Source organism: Bufo bufo, chromosome 5 (assembly GCF_905171765.1).
Source record: "Bufo bufo chromosome 5, aBufBuf1.1, whole genome shotgun sequence".
Taxonomy (NCBI): Eukaryota; Metazoa; Chordata; class Amphibia; order Anura; family Bufonidae; genus Bufo; species Bufo bufo.
The window spans coordinates 7177422-7203318 of NC_053393.1; positions in this window are offsets into that span (position 1 = coordinate 7177422).

Consider the following 25897-nt stretch of genomic DNA (forward strand, 5'->3'; position numbering starts at 1 on the left):
TGGCCTGGCCAGTGACCACAGTACAGTCTGTGGGCCTGACACACACTCGCTTGCACCTGCAATTATATCACAGAGAAACAGCAGATGAGTCTGTGGACACAGAACACTGCCCTAGCTATCGATTTCCCTATTATTGCTCGGTCATGCAACTTGGCACCCAAATTAATTTTACCTCCTTTTCTTCTCACAAATACAGCTTTCTTTTGGTGGTATTTGATTGCTGTTAAGATTTTTCATTTTTCTGATATTAATCAAAATAGGCCGCAATTTTCAAAAAAAAAGTGCATTTTTAACTTTCTCTAGTTAAATTGTTCAAATATAATTACACACCTAGGCTGCAAAAGAGTGTCACACATGTGGCATCGTCATACTCAGGAGAAGTAGGGCAATGTGTTTTGGGGTGTATCTTTACATATACCCATGCTGGGTGAGAGAAATATCTCTGTAAATTGACAACTTTGTATAAAAAAATTTTTTTATACAAAGTTGTCAATTTACAGAGATATTTCTCACACACAGTATGGGTATATGTAAAAATACACCCCAAACCACATTGCCCTAATTCTTATGAGTACGGCGATACCACATGTGTGACACTTTTTTGCAGCCTATGTGCACAAAGGGGCCCAAATTCCAATGAGTACCTTTAGGATTTCACAGGGCATTTTTTACGCATTTGGATTCCAAACTATTTCTCGCGCTTTAGGGCCCCTAAAATGCCAAGGCAGTATAAATACTCCACAAGTGACCCCATTTTGGAAAGAAGACACCCCAAGGTATTCTGTAAGGGGCATGGCGAGTTCCTAGAATATATTATTTTGGCACAAGTTAGCGGAAAATGATTTTATTTATTTTTTTCTCTTAGAAAGTCTCATATTCCACTAACTTGTGACAAAAAAATAAATTTTACATGAACTCGCCATGCCCCTCACGGAATACCTTGGGGTATCTTATTTCCAAAATGGGGTCACTTGTGGGGTATTTATACTGCCCTGGCATTGTAGGGGCCCTAAAGCGTGAGAAGTAGTTTGGATTCCAAATGCGTAAAAAATGCCCTGTGAAATCGTAAAGGTACTCATTGGAATTTGGGCCCATTTGCCCACCTAGGCTGCAAAAAAGTGTCACACATGTGGTATCGCTGTACTCAGAAGAAGTAGGGCAATGTGGTCTATTTTGGGGTCTATTTTTACATATACCCATACTGTGTGTGAGAAATATCTCTGTAAATGACAACTTTTCCCCTTTTTTTTTTTTTTTTTTTATACAAAGTTGTCAATTTACAGAGATATTTCTCTCATCCAGCATGGGTATATGTGAAAAGACACCCCAAAACACATTGCCCAACTTCTCCTGAGTACGGCGATACCACATGTGTGATACTTTTTTGCAGCCTAGATGCGCAAAGGGGCCCACATTCCTTTTAGGAGGGCATTTTTAGACATTTGTATTCCAGACTTCTTCTCACGCTTTAGGGCCCCTAAAATCCCAGGGCAGTATAAATACCCCACATGTGACCCCATTTTGGAAAGAAGACACCTAAGGTATTCCATGAGGGGCATGGAAAGTTCATAAAGATATTTTTTTTTTTTTGGCACAAGTTAGGGGAAATTGTATTTTTTTTTGCTTTTTCTCACAAAGTCTCCCTTTCCGCTAACTTAGGACAAAAAGTTCAATCTTTCATGGACTCAATATGCCCCTCAGCGAATACCTTGGGGTGTCTTCTTTCCAAAATGGGGTCATTTGTGGAGTGTTTGTACTGCCCTGGCATTTGAGGGTTTCCGCAATCATTACATGTATGGCCAGCATTAGGAGTTTCTGCTATTCTCCTTGTATTGAGCATACAGGTAATGAGATTTTTTTTTTCCGTTCAGCCTCTGGGCTGAAAGAAAAAATGAACGGCACAGATTTCTTCATTTGCATCGATTAATGTGGATGAAAAAATCTTTGCCAAAAAATGTGCAAAAAAAAAAAAGGAGGGGAAAGGCGTCTGCCAGGACATAGGAGCTCAGCCAGGGGCGTAGCTATAGGGGGTGCAGAGGTAGCAGTCGCTACCGGGCCCAGGAGCCTGAGGGGGGCCAAAGACCTTTGTGTCACATAAGAAGACACCAGTATTATAGAAAGTCCTTGATCGTCACATCTCTGGCTGGAGGAAAGGGGTTAGGTTGAGAATTTAGTTTGGGGGTGTGCCGTTTCAATTTTTGCCTCAGGCAGCTATGTGCTCTCCTGCCCCTGGCCACAGAGCACTGAGGGAAGGGGGCCCAAGCTGAACTCTTGCACCAGGGCCCATGAGTAGAGATGAGCAAACTTCTGTTTTAAGTTCGGCGTCTAAAGTTCGGCTTCCGGTTAGCGGAGGATCCCGATATGGATTCCGAATTCCGCTGTGGTCCGTGGTAGCGGAATCAATAATGACCATTATTGATTCCGCTACCACGGACCACAACGGAATTCGGAATCCATATCGGGATCCTCCGCTAACCGGAAGCCGAACTTTAGACGCAGAACTTAAAACAGAAGTTTGCTCATCTCTACCCATGAGCTTTTAGCTACGCCCCTGAGCTCAGCCCAACATCCAAACCCACTTAGCTCGTATGCCCTGGCAAACCCGATTTCTCCATTCACATCAATCGATGTGGATGAATAAATCATTGCCAGAATTATTATTATTTTTTTTTATAAAAAATGTTTGCCAAAGTATATGAACACCGCCCCTCAGCTCATAAGCCTCGGCAAACGTATCTCAAGCCGCATACACCGACTTTTGTGTAATCTAACAGCAGCGCAATGCTTCTGTCAGAATGCACATCAGTGCTGCAGCTGGTTGAACGCTTGGTCCACCTAGAAGGTAAAAAAAAAAAAAAAAAAAAAAAAAAACAGGCCGCAACGCAATAAATTTATTAACATTAACTTTATATAACATTTGAACAGAACATTAACTTTTATAAACTTTATTGAACTTTTGAAACAGAACATTAACTTTTTTGCTTACCTGTGATTATTATTTTTTTTACCTTTTTATAGGACAAACCTCTCCTTCCCCATGGGACAATGTGCAAAGCGCAAATCGCCCAGAGATGTGGCGAAGTACGTTATGCACTTTGTCCCAGGTGAAAGGAGAGGTTTGTGGCAGCTCTGTGTGAAAGGGCCCTAATAGCCCTGTGTGCCTGTCCTGTGTCACGCGATCCCTACAGTTATAGTGTACCTGTGTGTGATACATGCAGAAACACTCCCCTATGCATAGGGCAGGCTGGTCAGGACAATCAGGACAAAAAAAGGTGGTGTCACGCCTTATTCCAGCCCTGCTACAGATACGACATCTTTTTCTTGGGGAACGTTGAGTTTGGGTACCAGGATAAACACTCGGGAAGTGTCTGGCATGTAGCCGGCTCACTACATCAGGGACTTGGGGCACGGACCCTCCTGGATACAGGATTTCCGAAATGATCTCTTCCTGGAATTTTAGGAAGGATCCCGTTCTCCCAGCCTTACTGTAGAGAACAAAACTATTTTATATGGCCAATTGAATTAAATAAACCAACACCTTCTTATACCAGCGTCTGGTGCAGCGGGACACTAAATAGGGAGCCAACATCTGGTCATTGAAGTCCACCCCTCCCATGTGAAGGTTATAGTCCTGGACAGAGAGGGGTTTCTCAATGACTCCAGTTGCCCTTTCAATTTGTACTGTCGTGTCTGCGTGAATGGTGAACAGAAGGTAAACGTCCCTCTTGTCCCTCTACTTCACCGCAAGCAGTTCTTGGTCACACAAGGCAGCCCTCTCCCCCCGTTCAAGTCGGGTACTAACGAGCCGTTGGAGGAAGCCCCGGCGACTAGGTCGCACGGTGACACAGCATTGAATTCCATACTAGATGTAAGTGCCGAAAGAGGGCCAAAATTTAGTGAAAATTGTCCACGTATAAGTGGTACCCCTTGTGGAGTAAGGGTGACACCAAGTCCCAGACAATCTTGCCACTGCTCCCCAGGTAGTCAGGACAGCCGACCGGCTCCAGTTTTGAGTCTTTTCCCTCATAGACCCTAAAACTATATGTATAGCCTGTGGCCCTTTCACAGAGCTTATACAGTTTGACCCCATACCGGGCACGCTTGCTGGGGATGTACTGTTTGATGCCAAGGCGCCCGGTAAAATGTACTAGGGACTCGTCTATGCAGATGTTCTGATTGGGGGTATACGCATCTGCAAATCTGGATGACAAATGGTCTATGAGGGGCCGAATTTTGTGGAGCCGGTCGTAAGCAGGGTGGCCTCTTGGATGACAGGTTTTATTGTCAGCAAATCGCATAAAGCACATGATGACCTCAAAACGTGCCCTAGACATTGCAGCAGAGAACATGGGCATGTAATGTATTGGGTCTTTAGACCAATAGGACCGCAATATTTTTTTTTAGTTAGACCCATGCTGAGGATAAGGCCCCCAAAAGTTTTAAATTCGGAAACTGTGACTGGTTTCCACCGGTAAGGCTGGGCATAGAAGCTTTCCGGATTGGCGGTAATATACTGTGTGGCGTAGCGGTTGGTTTCTGCCACAACTAAGTTATAAAGATCCGCGGTGAAGAACAGCTCAAAAAACTGGAGGGCTGATCCTAAATGAGCCGTCTCCACGCGAACTCCAGACTGGGCGGTGAAAGGGGGCAATATGGGTGCGGCGGAAGCAGGGGAGTGCCAATTAGGATTTGCCAGCACCTCTGGGAGACTAAGGGCTCTATGGGCCTGTGAACGTGGTGGCTGCGACGGGGGAGTTACTGCACGTGCCACCGTACCTGCTGGAACTGCCCTTCTGGTGCTCGCCACTTCACCAGGGAATACGGCAGTGCTGGTAGAAGGTCCAGGATGTGCTGAGCTGCTGGTGTATGCTGCACCATAAAAAAGATCAGCGCTAGCACCACTCTGCTGCAAATGAGGCTCATCAAGCAGGGTAGGCAGAACTCTTACATGGGATCGGGTATGTCTGGCCGTAGCAGGGACCTCTACCTCGTCATCTTCGCTAGCGGTTAGAGTGCCACTGCTGTCTACAGGTTCATATTCTGAACCACTGGATTCAGCGGGTGAGGCGTCCCCATCGCTTTCATCCTTCACGGCCAGAATCCTGTAGGCCTCTTCAGCGGAATACCCCTTGTTTTACATTTTGGGCTAACTAAATTTAGGGGGTATTCCTCTGAGACTACCCAGGAAAAAGAGCAAACCTGCCTAGTAAAAAGGAGTGCTTGCGAAGTAAAGCTGCGATCGCTAATAAAGATGCAAAAAGCTCAAAAGTGATCTTTATAGCGCCGCAGCGATTTTACGGTGTTTTTGCAGTGATCAGAAAAAAATTATTTCTGTCACTGTGGTGGGGCGGACTGAACGCAAGTGTGCGCACAAGATCAGGCCTGATCGGGCGAACACTGCGTTTTGTAGAGCCTAAGGTGACCCTAATATACTTCTATAGATCTGATTGCGATCAGTATTGATCACTTACAGATATTACACTGCGTGCAGAATTATTAGGCAAATTAGTATTTTGACCACATCATCCTCTTTATGCATGTTGTCTTACTCCAAGCTGTATAGGCTCGAAAGCCTACTACCAATTAAGCATATTAGGTGATGTGCATCTCTGTAATGAGAAGGGGTGTGGTCTAATGACATCAACACCCTATATTAGGTGTGCATAATTATTAGGCAACTTCCTTTCCTTTGGCAAAATGGGTCAAAAGAAGGACTAGACAGGCTCAGAAAAGTCAAAAATAGTGAGATATCTTGCAGAGGGATGCAGCACTCTTAAAATTGCAAAGCTTCTGAAGCGTGATCATCGAACAATCAAGCGTTTCATTCAAAATAGTCAACAGGGTCGCAAGAAGCATGTGGAAAAACCAAGGCGCAAAATAACTGCCCATGAACTGAGAAAAGTCAAGCGTGCAGCTGCCAAGATGCCACTTGCCACCAGTTTGGCCATATTTCAGAGCTGCAACATCACTGGAGTGCCCAAAAGCACAAGGTGTGCAATACTCAGAGACATGGCCAAGGTAAGAAAGGCTGAAAGACGACCACCACTGAACAAGACACACAAGCTGAAACGTCAAGACTGGGCCAAGAAATATCTCAAGACTGATTTTTCTAAGGTTTTATGGACTGATGAAATGAAAGTGAATCTTGATGGGCCAGATGGATGGGCCCGTGGCTGGATTGGTAAAGGGCAGAGAGCTCCAGTCCGACTCAGACGCCAGCAAGGTGGAGGTGGAGTACTGCTTTGGGCTGGTATCATCAAAGATGAGCTTGTGGGGCCTTTTCGGGTTGAGGATGGAGTCAAGCTCAACTCCCAGTCCTACTGCCAGTTTCTGGAAGACACCTTCTTCAAGCAGTGGTACAGGAAGAAGTCTGCATCCTTCAAGAAAAACATGATTTTCATGCAGGACAATGCTCCATCACACGCGTCCAAGTACTCCACAGCGTGGCTGGCAAGAAAGGGTATAAAAGAAGAAAATCTAATGACATGGCCTCCTTGTACACCTGATCTGAACCCCATTGAGAACCTGTGGTCCATCATCAAATGTGAGATTTACAAGGAGGGAAAACAGTACACCTCTCTGAACAGTGTCTGGGAGGCTGTGGTTGCTGCTGCACGCAATGTTGATGGTGAACAGATCAAAACACTGAGAGAATCCATGGATGGCAGGCTTTTGAGTGTCCTTGCAAAGAAAGGTGGCTATATTGGTCACTGGTTTGTTTTTGTTTTGTTTTTGAATGTCAGAAATGTATATTTGTGAATGTTGAGATGTTATATTGGTTTCACTGGTAAAAATAAATAATTGAAATGGGTATATATTTGTTTTTTGTTAAGTTGCCTAATAATTATGCACAGTAATAGTCACCTGCACACACAGATATCCCCCTAAAATAGCTAAAACTAAAAACAAACTAAAAACTACTTCCAAAAATATTCATCTTTGATATTAATGAGTTTTTTGGGTTCATTGAGAACATGGTTGTTGTTCAATAATAAAATTAATCCTCAAAAATACAACTTGCCTAATAATTCTGCACTCCCTGTATATAGTACTAGTGCTGATTAGCGACAGCGATGACGCTAATCAGCGACTAAAAAGTGACTGCGGTGCGGTGGGCGCTAACTACCTAGCAAGTAGCTAACTACCTGGTGGTGATGAGGGACCCTTACAGGGGGGTGATCAATGACAGGGGGGTGATCAGGGAGTCTAATATGGGTGATCACAGGTTAATAAGGGGTTAATAAGTGACAGGGGGGGTGTAATGTGTGTGTGTGTGGTGATTGGTGCTACTTGCAGAGCTGCCTGTGTCCTCTGGTGGTTGATCCAAGCAAAAGGGACCACCAGAGGACCAGGTAGCAGGTATATCAGACGCTATTTACTAAATAGCGTCTGATATAACTCTTTGATTGGATCTTTTAAAAATCTACAGCCTGCCAGCCAATGATCGCTGCCGGCAGGCTGTAGATGAACTGCTTAACTGTGCGATACTGTGAACGCGCGCTCCTGTGAGCGCGCGTTCACAGGAAATCTCGGGTCTCACGAGATGACGCCTTTCGGCGTTAGTGTGACGGCAAGCCGTTAAATACTATAGTACAAACCTTTTCCTATTCCTTTATCTTATTACTTTCCACAATTATGCTTGTCAACCTGAATCGGTGAAGGAAACACACCCTGACGACTAACTCTACTAAAGCTAATCGGCCAAATCAAATTATTCAAAACTCTGCTCATCTCTAGTTAATGTTCTGTTAGAGAAAATGTATTCTGCATCAGTTTTATTTATTTATTCCCACATCAGCCATAAATGTACTTCAATATCAATAAGATGGGAGCCTTTATTACTCCAGTGTCAGCGTGCCAACTAATACCATCCAGTCTGCACCCCTTAGGGGGGCCAGGTCTTAATGATGACCATTCTCATCTTTTGCTGGCTTTACTTCTTCCAAAACATCCTTCAATGTCTTCACGTCCTAGAAAAGTCAGCAAGATGCATAGAGAGGAGGAGCTGGGTGTTCCTGTTACATATTAGATATACGATATTAGATGATGGGGAAAAGGAGGAAAAGAAGATTGCAGAAGAAGGGCGCCCACCAGTAGGGCAGGAGACTGCTGGGGTTGGAGAAGTGGGTGTGCCAGAGCTCAGTGTTTGCTATTAGATAAGCTGCAGGAGATTGGAGGCAAGAACAGCATTTATTTGCATATAATAATCCAGCGGCCATGTTTGATACATACGCCATGTTCTGCCGATCTAGTTTTAACCCTAATACATTTTTATAAGCCAAATACCATTAGGTTCCTAGTATGGAGGGATCCACATGGGATTATGGTCCTCTATTTTTGTGCCTGTTAGGAAGGTTTTCCCACATTAATTATGCCTATGATCACTGGGCAGATGTCCTTTGCTTGGTAACAGCTCTGGGTTTGTTTAATCGTTTATCTTTGGTTGCCACCCTTCATCGGTTTGATGAATGGCCAAACTTGCTGGGGTTTGTGGTCAATGTTTCCAGTAACAGATTGGTCATTGGTTAAGGGTTTTGGGGCCTGGGTGAAGTTTTGGGGATATAATGTGGGTCAGCGGCGCTGGATTTGCCTCATCTCTTCGGCGGTCATCTGGATGTCTTCAACATCCCCCCTTTTTTTTGTTCATCTTTTACTTTATTCGTTATCTTGCTTTATTATGTTCTGCTCACAACCTTTTTATTTTAATCTAGGGTATTTGCCTTACTTTTTGAAGTTGTGGAATTAATCTCGAGCTTATGGCTGTGATCAGGTTTTATATAATTTTCAGTTATTATTTGCAGTATCTGTAAGTCTGGAGTTATTGATTTCAGTTTTCATGGTTATGAAGTTTTCAGTTCGTATGTGCAAAGTTAATTTAATAAAGGCCGTAGGAGATTTTATCCATTTATTAAGTCGTCATGTGGCAGGCGCAGCACTATGAAGTGCCTTTTGCGCTGTGGCATTGGTAAGGTTTTGATATCTCTGACTTTTAGTCTAACCAGACTGTCTATTACTCTGTAATTCCTCTAGCGCCGTTCTATGGAAACAGTAGGTTTAAAGAGCAACCAAATGCTTGAAATAACTTCTTTATTAACTTCAACTTTTCTTCATATATAACGCTGCCGCCTCCACAGCAGGGTCCATGTACAAAACACGTGTTGAATAAAGTATCACAAAATAGCGGTATGCATAAGATGGTGGTTTAACTGTTCAATCTTGTAATTCAAGATAAAATAGTGGATATATTTCTCTCTTGAGTATCTGTACTCTCACTTTAAGTTATTTAAGCACTTGATGATCTCTCTGAGAGGTATATCTGAGGTCTAACAGTTCTACTGGCTAAACTAGGTTTGCAGTTTGCAGTAACTATTTGCAGATTGGTTGAGTATGATCTGGTATGGTTGTATGCAATTTAGATTGCAATATGGAATTTGAATTTGGATTGTGAACTTTGTAGTTTGCAATATATGGTTGCAATTGTATGGCTCAGTATGGTGGAACGGTAAGTAAACACATATATATCTAGTTCAGTAACAGTTCTAAACACAAGACTAACAATATGAACATTATATACTGTAACTGTTTTAAATACCTATTTTGACATCTTGTTCCCATAAAACTCAGCTCTCAGTGGAGTGAATGTATCTTCAGCTCCTGTCTCTGGTGAATAATTATTCTAGCAGCAGGAGCTGGGGGAATTTCCAGACAGGCTGTATGTGAGACTGACTGTGATTGGTCTATACTTCTGCCCAGCAACAACAGATAGTATGTGTTCTGTTGTTTCTGCTGTGTCACTGAGCTTACCTTACATTACAAAATGAATCTTAAAGGCATATTATCTTTTTCTGCTTCTGTGAACACAAAATATAACAGTTATATGACATCCAAAACATGATGTCACAGTAAATAACTCTGCTTTTGTCTTAACACACAAACATAGGAACTGTATTAAGATTGTTAGCAGGTTTATCTGTATACACATATAAGGCTAAACTAGCAACCTAGGACAGGTCTTAGCTGGCCAGCTATACATCATGTTTTTAATTTTAAGGTTGATGTTAGGAAATGTTTGACCTTTAATCCCATATATTTTTATTGTTTCTGATTTTACTCTTGGAATATGGAAATCATTAATTTTTTAAAGGGATATGTACATTTTTATATTTTTTTCTCAGTCAATTTTTAAATGTTCTTTATTGTTTACATTGTTTTACACAGCATAAAAAAACCCTAAGCACTGGGCCTAGTTTGGGTTTTGCATTTTCATTTTTTCCTCCCCACATTCCAATAGCCATAACTAATTTTCTGTTCATATAGCCATGTGAGGGCTTATTTTTTGTGGGATAAGTTGTACTTTTTAATGGCACTGTTTAATTTACCATGTCTGTTATTGGAAAGTGGGGAAAAAATTATTCATGGGGTTAAATAAAAAATAAAAAAAACTACAATTCCACCAAGGTTCGGGGGGTTTTGACATCATGATCTTACTAAGCCCTCAAACTGGTGTTAAAATTGACATGAGGACATGTCTGAGCCCGAGCTACTTGAGAAACCTTGGCGCGGTGCTCGGGCTCAGACATGTCCTCTCGTAGGACATGTTGGCTAATCTCTCAATGTTAACACCAGTTTGAGTGCTTAGTAATAAAGAAGTTATTTCAAGCATTTGGTTGCTCTTTAAACCTACAGTTTCCATAGAACGGCGCTGGAGGAATTACAGAGTAATAGACAGTCTGGTTAGACTACAAGTCAGAGATAGCAAAATTCTTCTAATGCCACAGCGCAAAAGGCACTTCATAGTGCAGCGCCTGCTACATGACGACTTAATAAATGGATAAAATTGCCCACGGCCTTTATTAAATTAACTTTGCACATATGAACTGAAAACTTCATAACCATGAAAACTGAAACCAATAACTCCAGACGTACAGATACTGCAAATAATAACTAAAAATTATATAAAACCTGATCACAGCCATAAGCTCGAGATCAATTCCACAACTTCAAAAAGTAAGGCAAATACCCTAGATTAAAATAAAAAAGTCGTACAGAACATGGCAGATAGATCAAACATGGCCTCTGGATTATTATATGCAAATGAATGCTGTTCTTGCCTCCAATCTCCTGCAGCTTATCTAATAGCAAACACTGAGCTCTGGCACACCCACTTCTCCAACCCCAGCAGTCTCCTGCCCTACAGGTGGGCGCCCTTCTTCTGCAATCTTCTTTTCCTCCTTTTCCACATCATCTAATATCGTATATCTAATATGTAACAGGAACACCCAGCTCCTCCTCTCTCTGCATTTTGCTGACTTTTCTAGGACATGAAGACATTGAAGGATGTTTTGGAAGAAGTAAAGCCAGCAAAAGATGAGGATGGTCATCATTAAGACCTAGCCCCCCTAAGGGGTGCAGACTGGATGGTATTAGTTGGCACGCTGACACTGGAGTACTAAAGGCTCCCATCTTATTGATATTGAAGTACATTTATGGCTGATTTGGGAATAAATAAATAAAACTGATGCAGAATACATTTTTCTCTAACAGAACATATTAACTAGAGATGAGCAGAGTTTTGAATAATTTGATTTGGCCGATTAGCTTTAGTAGAGTTAGTCGTCAGGGTGTGTTTCCTTCACCGATTCAGGTTGACAAGCATATCGTGGAAAGTAATAAGATAAAGGAATAGGAAAAGGTTTGTACTGTAGTATTTAAGAAAAGGTGCATAACTTAGTACATAACCAATTTATGAAATACGCCGCCCTCCCTTTTCTTAAATACTACAGTACAAACCTTTTCCTATTTCTTATTAATTTCCACTATATGATTGTCAACCTGAATCGTTGAAGGAAACACACCCTGACCACTAACTCTACTACTGGTAATTGGAATAATATTACACGCCACGTGATTTGTATTTCTACCATATAGACCCAGTAGGATCTGGCGCTTGTTGTTGTTCTTCCTCCTTTCCTTTGTTTTTTTTCTAGAGAGACCCCTCCCTTTGGAAATCAACCCACCTGATTACCTGTGATTATACTTGGACTTGGGTCCATGTAACTGAGCTGCCTTATCCACTTCGGTCTAACTCTACTTTACACAAGCTCTATACCTTTTCCTTCTATACCATTTCTGGTCCCTCATAACAAGAAAGAACACCAATAATGTTCATTTTAAATCAGTAATTATTTCCAGTTCATCTCTCTTTTGGCGCCTTTCCACTTATTTAGTTTTTGGAGAAGATTTTCTTCCCAGAAGTTTGAAATATAACCCTCTATCTTTTTTCTTTTTCAAATCATTAAGGCTAAGCAAATAAGAAAGCATGCATCTGGCCATTTGATGTCAGGGTCATCTGCATCGTCTTCGTTGTCACCCTCCAGCTCCTCTCCTGTCATTTGGGCAGATAAATCCGTAATCAATTGTTGTCAAAACAAGTGATGAGGGGGAGCATCAGGAGCTATAGAGGACATTGAGGTCGATGGGAAGGAACGAGAGCTTCCTTCTGCTGATGCTATCGAGCCCTGACTGCTGGAGAGGGGGTACAGGCCGATGGGAGATGCAGCAATTGCTGCATCAGTCTGTAAGACTAAATAAGTGCCACGGTTTTCTCATGCGACTTTATGGTGATGCTCCACGTGTTGATGCAGGGCCAACATGAGCATCCTGGCCGAGCCCACATATCCTGCATACTGCCATGCTAACATCCCCCAGCGACTTGGTGAAAAATTCCCACACTGCCTAGTATGGCATTTTCCCCCCACCACTGTGTGATGCCTGCTGCAGCTTTTATTAACCCGTGCATTGCCAGGGTGTTCCTCACAGGTAGTCTCCCAAGTAGCAGATGGTGTCCCCCTCCCACATTTGGCTGCAGATCTCCCACTGCTTCCACCCTGCTGTCTCACAAGCATGCTGCCCTCTTGCCCCCTGATGATGACAATGCCCCATCTTCACCCGGCTCACACGTGGGATTGGCTACATCGCCATCTACATCGGTTTGTTCCTCACTAATGTCCCCCTCACTTCCCTGACCTCCACATGTGCTCCCAACTGACTGTCATTATCAGTAGTTGCACGCCTAAAATAGTCTGCAGACCTCTCCTCCAAGTCTGTGCTGGCCTGTAACTTCTGACTGTCCTCACTAAGCTCGTCCTCGCTGAAAAGCAGATCAGAGCTGGCAGCATACAGTACTTCCAGAGCAGAAGGAGCAGCAAAAGCAAGAGGCAGGTTCAGGACAGGTGTGACGGCACAGAAGCAGTTCCTGGGCCATGCCAAATAAGCGTGGGGTCAGAGGAACCTACAAATTCCTGGCTGTGGGTGTCTGATGTCAGTTGAGATGATGTTCAAGAGCGATCAACCATTCCAGTACAGCTGGATTGTTGGTCAAAACATGACCGCTGGATGACACTGGCAGCTCTGCTGCTGCTACCACCACCCCTTCTTCTGCTAATACATGTGCCAGCTACAGCAACATGTTTACCACTGCCCATTCCTTTTGAAGGTCCAGGCAACTGTCCATTGGCCATTACATACAATAACTGAATCAGCAGGTGAACAAGATAAACTCAGCGATATATTAGACCACCTCATAAGAGTAACTGACGCACAGGATGTCTATGTGTGAAATATTAGATTAACTATGGATATCACAGCAGTTAAACAAGATCCACACTGTGATTAGACTCAACCTGCAGTCTCCCTACAGTCTCAAAAAAATTCTCCTTACGATCTCCCTGCACTCTCTTTCTCTCTCTCTCCAATATTTTTATTTTAACTGTTTACAGCAACATTGTCCCTAGTGCATTAGCAGTTGTCACATCTCTCCCTATGCTCAGCTCACACTGAAATGATGGAGACTGCACGGATGAGGCTTTTATAGGGCTGGCTATCTAAGGATTGGCTAGCTGCATACATTATAGATGATCTCTCATTCCCAAACTTCTTACTTTCATTTTGTAACACACCGCCATTTTCGAAAATAAAAATAAATAGATTTGTTACCACAAAGAGTGAGGAAATTCTGATTCATGGCAAATCTAATTTTTCCTAAAATTTGGACCGAACTGCACTTTGGATGCTTCGATTCACTCAACACTAGTTATTATATCTGAGAACCTGTTTATGTCTAGAAAAACTGCTGTGTCATTGCCATTGAGTATCATTGAAGCTGTAATGTAAGTCTATGAGAGACGGAAAGTGTAACATTGTATCTGTGCTGAGTTTCTCTATTTCACCCCTCCGACTAGAAGGTTCAAATTCAGCTAGAAACTGTATATAAGGAGAGCAGTCAGAGCGCCTAGTGTTCTGCAGTTAGGGATCAGTGCATAGAAGAGGAGAATCCACCGGACAGCATGATTGACCTGAAGCAGACGCTGAGATGGGGATACTCTACCACAGACTCTGGGCCGCAAGCCTTTGACCAGGGTACCAGCCTTCTGAGAGAGTGAGGTACAGCTAGCTCAGGCCTTTCCTCAGCATCAAACCCTTCTGCCAGGGAGGAGACTGGAGAAGCCAGCCCTATGCCTGGTCCTAGGGAGGAGACTGGAGAAGCCTGCCCTATGCCTGGTCCTAGGGAGGAGACTGGAGAAGCCAGCCCTATGCCTGGTCCTAGGGAGGAGAGTGGAGAAGCCAGCCCTATGCCTGGTCCTAGGGAGGAGAGTGGAGAAGCCAGCCCTATGCCTGGTCCTAGGGAGGAGACTGGAGAAGCCAGTCCTATGCCTGGTCCTAGGGAGGAGACTGGAGAAGCCAGCCCTATGCCTGGTCCTAGGGAGGAGACTGGAGAAGCCAGCCCTATGCCTGGTCCTAGGGAGGAGACTGGAGAAGCCAGCCCTATGCCTGGTCCTAGGGAGGAGACTGGAGAAGCCAGCCCTATGCCTGGTCCTAGGGAGGAGACTGGAGAAGCCAGCCCTATGCCTGGTCCTAGGGAGGAGACTGGAGAAGCCAGCCCTATGCCTGGTCCTAGGGAGGAGACTGGAGAAGCCAGCCCTATACCTGGTCCTAGGGAGGAGACTGGAGAAGGCAGCCCTATGCCTCGTCTGTATTGTTTTGCACCTGAATTCCTCCACTAAAGAAGCCCCCTGATTACTGCAGACACTGAGTCTCTGGACTTATTGCCCATTGGGGTGCACCACACCTTACCATCCCATCCCTTCCAGAGAGCAGAAACACGCAATGACACTTGCAGGATAACCGGCAGAACTGAATGGACAGATGTTTTTTTCCAGCCTTATAAACTATGTTACTATGTTACTTCAATGGTGTCCAGGGGACCCAGCGTAACGTTGGAGCCACCCCAAACCCGGCCATTAGCATAAGGCCTTCAAAACATTATCCAGACTGAAACACTGGGGCACATTTACGAAGCTCACGTATTGGCAAAGTCTTACATTTTTGCCTCATTTATTATTCCTTATTAAATCTAGTTTTTCTTTTCTGGTTTAAGTCTGATCTCTTGTGGTTGATTCAAATTCAGTAAACTGGTCTAAATAGTAGTCGCATGAAAATGTGGTGCAAATGAGATTAATTTTGGTGCACGTCTCCATGGAAGTAGATTACTTGTGGAGCAACTCACCACTTAAAACAGAAAAGTTTGCCAGCCCTGGAGTGGAGTAGAAATAAGACTATTTTTACGAAAAAATCTAAATGAGCCCATTGTGTCCCCTTCTCAGGAGGCCGCTGTGTACACAGGAGCGCTCTCACTCCCTCCCAGCAAATAAACTTAGGGAAATCCACAAGAAAGATCTATAAGTGTTAATTTACAGAGAGATTACACCTGATTATTTACACCCAGAAATCTTCTTCATCAGAACTTCCTAGGAAATGTTTTACCAGTGACTCACTGAGCAATCAAACAGGACAAGCGTCAGGACATAACGATGGACTGCAGAATCTGATGGCGCCGCAACATAAAAAGAAGAAAGATCTGCAGAGATTGTCCTTCAAGGTCTCTCCTTCCTGTTCAGGAATAAAAGCATAATTTTTATATCAAATCTCACAGCTGATGGTTTGTTGCAGTGTATCAGTCTAAAAATCCTGTGTGAGATACATAAAATAGTTATTCTGTACTGATCCTGTGTTATACTCCAGAGCTGCACTCACTATTCTGCTGGTGCAGTCACTGTGTACATACATTACTTATCCTGTACTGATCCTGAGTTACATCCTGTATTATACTCCAGAGCTGCAGTCACTATTCTGCTGGTGCAGTCACTGTGTACATACATTACTTATCCTGTACTGATCCTGGGTTACATCCTGTATTATACTCCAGAGCTGCACTCACTATTTTGCTGGTGCAGTCACTGTGTACATACATTACTTATCCTGTACTGATCCTGAGTTACATCCTGTATTATACTCCAGAGCTGCACTCACTATTCTGCTGGTGGAGTCACTGTGTACATACATTACTTATCCTGTACTGATCCTGAGTTACATCCTGTATTATACTCCAGAGCTGCACTCACTATTCTGCTGGTGCAGTCACTGTGTACATACATAACTTATCCTGTACTGATCCTGAGTTACATCCTGTATTATACTCCAGAGCTGCACTCACTATTCTGCTGGTGCAGTCACTGTGTACATACATTACTTATCCTGTACTGATCCTGAGTTACATCCTGTATTATACTCCAGAGCTGCACTCACTATTCTGCTGGTGCAGTCACTGTGTACATACATTACTTATCCTGTACAGTTCCTGAGTTACATCCTGTATTATACTCCAGAGCTGCACTCACTATTCTGCTGGTGCAGTCACTGTGTACATACATTACTTGTGGTCGGGCACTCACGAAGAAGGACTCCTACCTGCTGGCTAGCTAAAGCGGTTAGAGTTATGCCGAAACCGTGACGTTGAAGGGATAGCTGAAGGAGGCCATCCCCTTGGTGAGAAGCTGAGATTGAGGGTGGGTAGGGTGGGAGAGTTTGACACAACGTTCATTGAAGGAGGGGCAGAGGTGCTATGATGTAGGCAACCGTGCCCCTCCCACATATACAGGCCAATGAATCGGCCTTAACACTTGTGGTCGGGCACTCACGAAGAAGGACTCCTACCTGCTGGCTAGCTAAAGCGGTTAGAGTTATGCCGAAACCGTGAAGTTGAACGGATAGCTGAAGGAGGCCAAAAAGAACAACAATTTCTATCATATCGGAATGCTACAAACATTTATTCCTAACACCAAATTCTGACAAGCAAGATTCATTTCAGTGTACGGACAAGGAATGTAGCGGCTGAAACAGGACGAACGCCAGCGACCTAGTCTTTTGATTATGTGTGCTGGAACCCGATTCCTTGATGCGGCGGATGCCGCCCCTATGCGAAATGAATGCCCGGATATTGAGGATGGGTCTACTGCCAGATTAGTCAGTAAAACACGAATATGAGATATGAACTGGGGACAGGTAAGGTGAGTATTATTGAATGGTAGCAAAGGACTGCCGGGCGGCTTGTTTGGCAGAGAGGACAGAAGCTGTTGTAGCACGCGCACGGGACACCAATGATGAGAGGTCGGGAAGTAAAACACCTGGGTCGGAGGGCCTACCTGAGAGGTTTTGGAGGTGAGTAGAGAGAGTATGAAACCATCTCTGGAAGCCGAGAGCTGACCGAGAGTGACGTACCTGCTGCTGTTAGCCGGGGAAGTAAACTCGGCCGGTCTCAGAAACCCGTAAAAGGCCAGGTACATGGCAGCTTTTATTATCAAACTATGCAGGGCACCGAATGGTTTCTTGTCTAACAAGTCGGAAAGGTCGCGGAAAAGCTGGCCAGAGACGGGTAGCCGGCGAGTGCGTGACTCGCAGTCGCTTTTCTCGAGACCCCTCAGAGTAGCTTTAATGACATGGATAGAAAACAATGAACCTGGCTGGGTGAAACTCCTGGCTCTAAAATGTTGCACCCCTGCGAGGTAGGACTTGACCGTGGCGTGGGATAGTTTCAGATTGGTGTGACAGTAACCTTTAAACGCCAGGATGTATGGAACGAACTCTGTGTCACCTTGCGGATGAGAGTCCTGAAATCTCTGGAAGGCTCTCCAACCTGTCTGGTAGGCTCTGGCTGTATTGGGTGAGAGGGACTTGAGTAACAGTGACCGAGCGGTGGCGAGATGAGCGTCTATGGAAGGATTAGCGCAGCGTATGGAGGGACTGGGCTCCCGATGGATGGCGTCTGCTTCCGGACAGATCTGTGAAAAGAGGGTAAAATTAAACGAGATAACACGTCGGCTGCTGCGTTGTGGTTACCGGCTATATGTGAAGCTATGTAACGAAACTGGTGTTGTAATGACAGAAGGACCAAGCGCCTAAGAAATGACATGACATATGGAGACTTAGAAGACCCACTATTGAGAATCTCGATGACGGCTGCATTATCGGACACGAAGGACACAGTCTGACCCGACCAACTTTGACCCCAGGTATAGGATGCTGCCACTAAGGGGTAGAGTTCAAAAACTGCTGAGGTACGGAAAAACCCAGGAATGGAACTAACTTCGGTTGGCCAAATGTCTGCTAACCAATGGTTGCCAAAAATAGCAGCGAAACCTGTATTGGCGGCGGCGTCGGACAAAACTACGGGGGAGTTAGCGGATATTGTGGGAACAAAGAGCGAGATGCCATTCCATTGCGTGAGAAAATGATCCCACATGTTTAAGTCAGCCATGACCATATCGTCCAGACCTATGCTGCTATCCTGGGAAGGGGCTGTAGGAAGGAGAGAAAGTAATCGAGATACAAATGCCCTACCTTGCGGAATTATGCGCATCGCAAAGTTCAGCATACCTAACAGGGACTGCAGCTGAACTTTTTTGACCACTCTAGTAGATGTGAAATTATGAACAGCTTCCCTGATTCTCTGTAATTTGTCCCTTGGCAACCTGGCAACCATGTTCTGGGTGTCCAAGACTATACCAAGGAATGTGATGACTGTGGAGGGACCTTCCACTTTCTTGGGAGAGACAGGAACCCCTAGTTGTCTGAAACACTCCAGCAGCAAATGAAGGTCTTTGGGGGGAGCGTCAGGATGCTCAACAACTAAAAAATCATCCAGATAGTGAATAACATTGCTACAGTGGAATTCATGGACTAAAATCCAGTGGAGCGCCTTGGCTAACTGGTCAAATAACCACGGGCTACTCTTAGACCCGAATGTGAGATTGGAAGCAAAATAATAAAGGCCCCTCCATTTGATGCCATACCACTGCCAGATGGACGGTTTGATCGGTAGTAATTTGAAGGCGTCTGAAATATCGGCTTTAGAAAGGATTGTGCTGGGACCTAACTGTAAGATAAGAGCGATGGCTTGATCTATGGTGGCATATCTCATGCTAACCTCTTCTGACGGAATTAGAGAGTTGATGCTAGGTGTAGGGGTACCATGCGGGGCGGACAGGTCGATAATCAACCTCTCTTTGTTACTAAATTTGCCAAACACAACTCCTATCGGGCTGATTCTCCACCTATCAAAGGGTGATGATGAAAAAGGACCTATCAGGAAACCTTTGACTAACTCCGCTGCTATTAACCTATCGGAAACCTCAGGGTGTTGGTCAGCGGACTGTAGGTTCCTACATTCGTGTGTGGAATCTGGAAGGGCCACCACCCCAGTGTGGAAACCGAACATGAACCCTGAACTAAGGAACTCCACGAAGCCCGGGTCAGGATACCTGCATAGGAACTGCTGCAAACAAACTATATTAACAACACACATGTAATTATTATCTGCTTTTAATGAACAAACTACTTTAGGGTGGGCTCTGAAGCAGTTAGTACATATGTGTAGCAAGCGGCACTGACTGAAGTTACAGGAAGCATAGTTGAAATTGTTACAGATCTGTGACCTGCCGAGAAATTTGATGGGTCTGCCCAGTTTGTCAACTAAACCCGAGGACCTGTGTGGATCAGACTGGCCGGGAACAGGACCTGCAGAACTAGACCCCTCACTTTGAGCGGCCTTATGACACCATGCCGTGGAATGGTCAATCGATTGGCACAGGGAGCATGAAGGCGCCTTAAGCCCGGCGAAATGCCTACAAAAAATCTCCGTATCAATGTTGGCCCAGTTGGTAACAAACTGGAACTGGCTTAAGGTGGCAGCTGCCTTGGCCGAGAAAGAACAATGGTAGTCGTAGAATGAACTACCACCATACTTGTACCCCCAACTCCGTTATTCTGAACAAGTACAAGTCAAGTTCTTCCTTTCTCTCGGGACGAACTGAACAGATTACGTCTCTGTATAAACTAAATGTGAGCACAAATTCAGGTACCGTGAGCTTGCGGTTCAGCCTATGGTCACGGCCTTTCATGATCACTGACACATCCCCACAGGCAATTACCCTACTATCAGACAGATCCCGGGTAGCGACCAGTAAGGATGCTAGATTGACATCTCTACCTTCCAGGATGTCCTTCTTTAGATTGGCAGGAACAAAATGTGCCGGCATAATACTGGGCGCAGTCACAGGGATACCTGCCCCTGTCGCCGTAGAAGTGGATGGAACAGCGGCATCGATGGTATGCGGAGTAGTAGCAAAACAACGTGACTCAACCGCCTGCAAACTGGTTTGCACATCCGTGACGGATGAAGTCAAGTTATTCAGCAACAGATGGATTTGTGTCAGCGAGTTCTTAACCGTGACCGTGGAGACTTCTTCCTGCTGCTGAGGGCCTGAGTTAATGACCAATAACCGGTATAACTCAGCCTTCCTGGCAGTAGCGGGATATGCAATACTCCGTCTGGACAACTTCGACATCAGCCTAGGGACTGTCCAAGTGCGAAGAGACGACACACTGCCCCCTTCTGACATCCTGGCGGAGTTCTCGTCGACCGAAGCCTCCACTATGTCTGAAGCATGTGACATACCCTGCGGATACAGTATGCATAAATCAACTCCTGACTGTCAACCGATACTGGGACGAAGTGACGTGGCTGTGAGAAGGCCGAGACCCATGCAACTGTGAAAAACGAGTGAGAAAGAGAACCTAAGCCAAGGAGAAGCGATAGCTGGACCTATAACACCCCAGTGAATGGTGAGTCTGACCGTGGCACAATTGACCTATTACCAGAAGGAGAGAACGGAATAGAATCATGACATAGCTACTGCCATACGGTACCCTGACGGTTGAAACAACGAGCAGAATGTGTATGAAGAAGGATGAGACAAATCCTGGAATAAAATCACACGTAAGATCCTTGCGTACGTCATGGCGCCAAACGTAGAGGCGTGTGACCAACAATACAGATATCCTCTAACTAGTACTGAACAAGTATATCGCCCCTTCCTTAAAACTCCACCAATCAAGCATGAGTAACACTCTATAATCATCTCCTTTTCTCCCCTTTTTAAAAAAAAAAAAAAAAGTTGAATTAATTTATTAATATATTTAACCACCTCAGCCCCTATGGCTTAAACACCCTGAAAGACCAGGCCACTTTTTACACTTCTGACCTACACTACTTTCACCGTTTATTGCTCGGTCATGCAACTTACCACCCAAATGAATTTTACCTCCTTTTCTTCTCACTAATAGAGCTTTCATTTGGTGGTATTTCATTGCTGCTGACATTTTTACTTTTTTTGTTATTAATCGAAATTTAACGATTTTTTTGCAAAAAAATGTCATTTTTCACTTTCAGTTGTAAAATTTTGCAAAAAAAACGAGATCCATATATAAATTTTGCTCTAAATTTATTGTTCTACATGTCTTTGATAAAAAAAAAATGTTTGGGTAAAAAAAAAAATGGTTTGGGTAAAAGTTATAGCGTTTACAAACTATGGTACAAAAATGTGAATTTCCGCTTTTTGAAGCAGCTCTGACTTTCTGAGCACCTGTCATGTTTCCTGAGGTTCTACAATGCCCAGACAGTACAAACACCCCACAAATAACCCCATTTCTGAAAGTAGACACCCTAAGGTATTCGCTGATCGGCATAGTGAGTTCATAGAACTTTTTATTTTTTGTCACAAGTTAGCGGAATATGATGATTTTTTTTTTTTTTTTTCTTACAAAGTCTCATATTCCACTAACTTGTGACAAAAAATAAAAACTTCCATGAACTCACTATGCCCATCAGCGAATACCTTGGGGTGTCTTCTTTCCAAAATGGGGTCACTTGTGGGGTAGTTATACTGCCCTGGCATTCTAGGGGCCCAAATGTGTGGTAAGGAGTTTGAAATCAAATTCTGTAATAAATGGCCGGTGAAATCCGAAAGGTGCTCTTTGGAATTTGGGCCCCTTTGCCCACCTAGGCTGCAAAAAAGTGTCACACATGTGGTATCTCCGTATATAGGAGAAGTTGGGGAATGTGTTTTGTGGTGTCATTTTACATATACCCATGCTGGGTGAGATAAATATCTTGGTCAAATGCCAACTTTGTATAAAAAAATGGGAAAAGTTGTCTTTTGCCGAGATATTTCTCTCACCCAGCATGGGTATATGTAAAATGACACCCCAAAACACATTCCCCAACTTCTCCTGAATACGGAGATACCACATGTGTGACACTTTTTTGCAGCCTAGGTGGGCAAAGGGGCCCATATTCCAAAGAGCACCTTTCGGATTTCACTGGCCATATTTTACAGAATTTGATTTCAAACTCCTTACCACACATTTGGGCCCCTAGAATGCCAGGGCAGTATAACTACCCCACAAGTGACCCCATTTTGGAAAGAAGACACCCCAAGGTATTCGCTGATGGGCATAGTGAGTTCATGGAAGTTTTTATTTTTTTGTCACAAGTTAGTGGAATATGAGACTTTGTAAGGGAAAAAAATAAAAATAAAAAAATCATCATTTTCCGCTAACTTGTGACAAAAAATAAAAAATTCTAGGAACTCGCCATGCCCCTCACGAAATACCTTGGGGTGTCTTCTTTCCAAAATGGGGTCACTTGTGGGGTAGTTATACTGCCCTGGCATTTTCCAGGGGCCCTAATGTGTAAATTGTACAAAAAAGATGGTTTGCATCTTTCTCTCAAAGGAACAAATGTACTTAGTGAACAACTCCAAGAATTTGCGAAAGAGTATTTAAACTAGGAAGGGGGGGGGGGCAATTGAGTGAAAATAAGAGTCCAATTGCCCCCCGAAACAATGCCAGAACAGGTCAGAAGCACAGAGGTTAAGAAATGATAAGCTCAGAGTCCTGTCTACAAATGCTCGCAGTTTAGGTAAAAAAATCAATGAACTTGGGTCACTAATGGCATCTGAGAATGTAGATTTAGTGGCTGTTACGGAGACATGGTTTAATGAAAGAAATGACTGGGACATAACCATACCAGGGTACTCTTTATACAGAAGAGACAGAGAAGACAAGAAAGGAGGAGGAGTGGCCCTGTATGTAAAAGATAGCATTAAATCTAACCTAATACAAGTTGGTGAGGCCAACATAGAGTCAGTTTGGGTTACGTTGCAGTTTGCTAATCATGCAGTAACTCGTGTAGGTGTGATATATAGACCACCTGGTCAAGTTAAAGAACTAGATGATCTACTAGTTGAAGAAATAGCTAAAATGACAATGAAAGGAGAAGTTATCATTATGGGAGATTTCAATCTTCCAGATATAAACTGGAAAACCAAAATAGCAAGTTCCACCAGGAGTACAGATATTCTAAATTCCCTACTAGGGTTATCTCTACAACAAGTGGTTGAGGAGCCAACCCGGAGGGAGGCCATTTTGGATTTGGTATTTACAAATGGGGATTCGGTATATGATGTCATTGTAGGTGAAACCTTGGGATCTAGTGATCACCAGTCAGTGTGGTTTAATATAAGAACTGTGAAAGAGTCCCACCACACAAAAACAAAAGTTTTAGATTTTAGAAAAACAGACTTTTCAAAAATGAAATTAGTCATAAATGAGTCCTTATCAGACTGGAACGGATTACATGGAGTCCAGGAGAAATGGGACTACTTAAAAGGTGCATTATTGAAGGCAACAGAAAATTGCATTAGACTTGTCAGTAAAAGCAAAAAAAGGAAGAGACCACTGTGGTACTCAGCAGAAGTGGCCCAAATCATTAAAAATAAAAAGCTAGCATTTTGTAATTATAAAAAAACCCAGAGCAATGAAGATAAGGAAATCTACAAGATTAGGCAGAAAGAGGCAAAGCAAGTTATAAGAACTTCTAAAGCGCAGGCAGAAGAAAAACTAGCTCAGTCTATGAAAAAAGGGGATAAGACATTCTTCAGATATATAAATGGAAAAAGGAAATTAAACAAGGAATAACTAAATTAAAAACAAAGGACGGAAGGTATGTAGAAGAGAATAAAGGGCTAGCCGACTGCCTTAATGAATACTTCTGTTCAGTTTTTACAAAAGAAAAAGGAGAAGGAGAAGGACCTCCACTAGAAAGGATGACTAATAAATTGTTTGATGCATGTATCTTTACAGAGGAAGATGTTCTAAGTTTGCTGTCTAAGGTGAAGACAAATAAGTCACAGGGGCCTGATGAGATACACCCAAAATTATTAAAAGAGCTTAGTGGTGAGCTGGCAAAACCGTTAACAGATTTATTTAACCAATCATTAGTAACAGGAGTCATCCCGGAAGATTGGAAATTGTCAAATGTCGTGCCCATTCACAAGAAAGGTAGTAGGGAGGAATCGAGCAACTATAGACCAGTGAGTCTGACATCAATAGTAGGCAAATTAATGGAAACCCTATTAAAGGATAGGATTGTGGAACATCTAAAATCCCATGGATTGCAAGATGAAAAACAACATGGGTTTACTTCAGGGAGATCATGTCAAACAAATCTTATAGATTTTTTTGACTGGGTGACTAAAATAATAGACGGTGGAGGTGCAGTAGACATCGCATATCTAGATTTTAGTAAGGCTTTTGACACTGTCCCACATAGAAGACTTATCAATAAACTGCAGTCATTGAGCATGGACTCCCATATTGTTGAGTGGATTAGGCAGTGGCTGAGTGACAGACAGCAGAGGGTTGTAGTCAATGGAGAACATTCAAAACAAGGTCATGTTACCAGTGGGGTTCCACAGGGATTTGTACTGGGACCAATTTTGTTTAATATCTTCATAAGTGATATTGCAAAAGGCCTCGATGGTAAGGTTTGTCTTTTTGCTGATGACACAAAGATATGTAACAGGGTTGATGTTCCTGGAGGGAAACGCCAAATGGAAAAGGATTTAGGAAAACTAGAAGAATGGTCAGAACTCTGGCAACTGAAATTTAATGTGGATAAGTGCAAGATAATGCACCTGGGGCGTAAAAACCCAAGGGCAGAATATAGAATATTTGACACAGTCCTGACCTCAGTATCTGAGGAAAGGGATTTAGGAGTAATTATTTCAGAAGACTTAAAGGTGGGAAGACAATGTAATAGGGCAGCATGAAATGCCAGCAGAATGCTTGGATGTATAGGGAGAGGTATAAGCAGTAGAAAGAGTGAAGTGCTTATGCCGCTGTACAGAACACTGGTGAGACCTCACTTGGAGTATTGTGCGCAGTACTGGAGGCCATATCTCCAGAAGGATATAGATACTCTAGAGAGAGTTAAGAGAAGAGCTACTAAACTAGTACATGGATTGCAGGATAAAACTTACCAGGAAAGGTTAAAGGACCTTAATATGTATAGCTTGGAAGAAAGAAGAGACAGAGGGGATATGATAGAAACTTTTAAATACATAAAGGGAATCAACTCGGTAAAGGAGGAGAGCATATTTAAAAGAAGAAAAACTACCACAAGAGGACACAGTTTTAAATTAGAGGGGCAAAGGTTTAAAAGTAATATAAGGAAGTATTACTTTACTGAGAGAGTAGTGGATGCATGGAATAGCCTTCCTGCAGAAGTGGTAGCTGCAAATACAGTGGAGGAGTTTAAGCATGCATGGGATAGGCATAAGGCCATCCTTCATATAAGATGGGGCCGGGGGCTATCCATAGT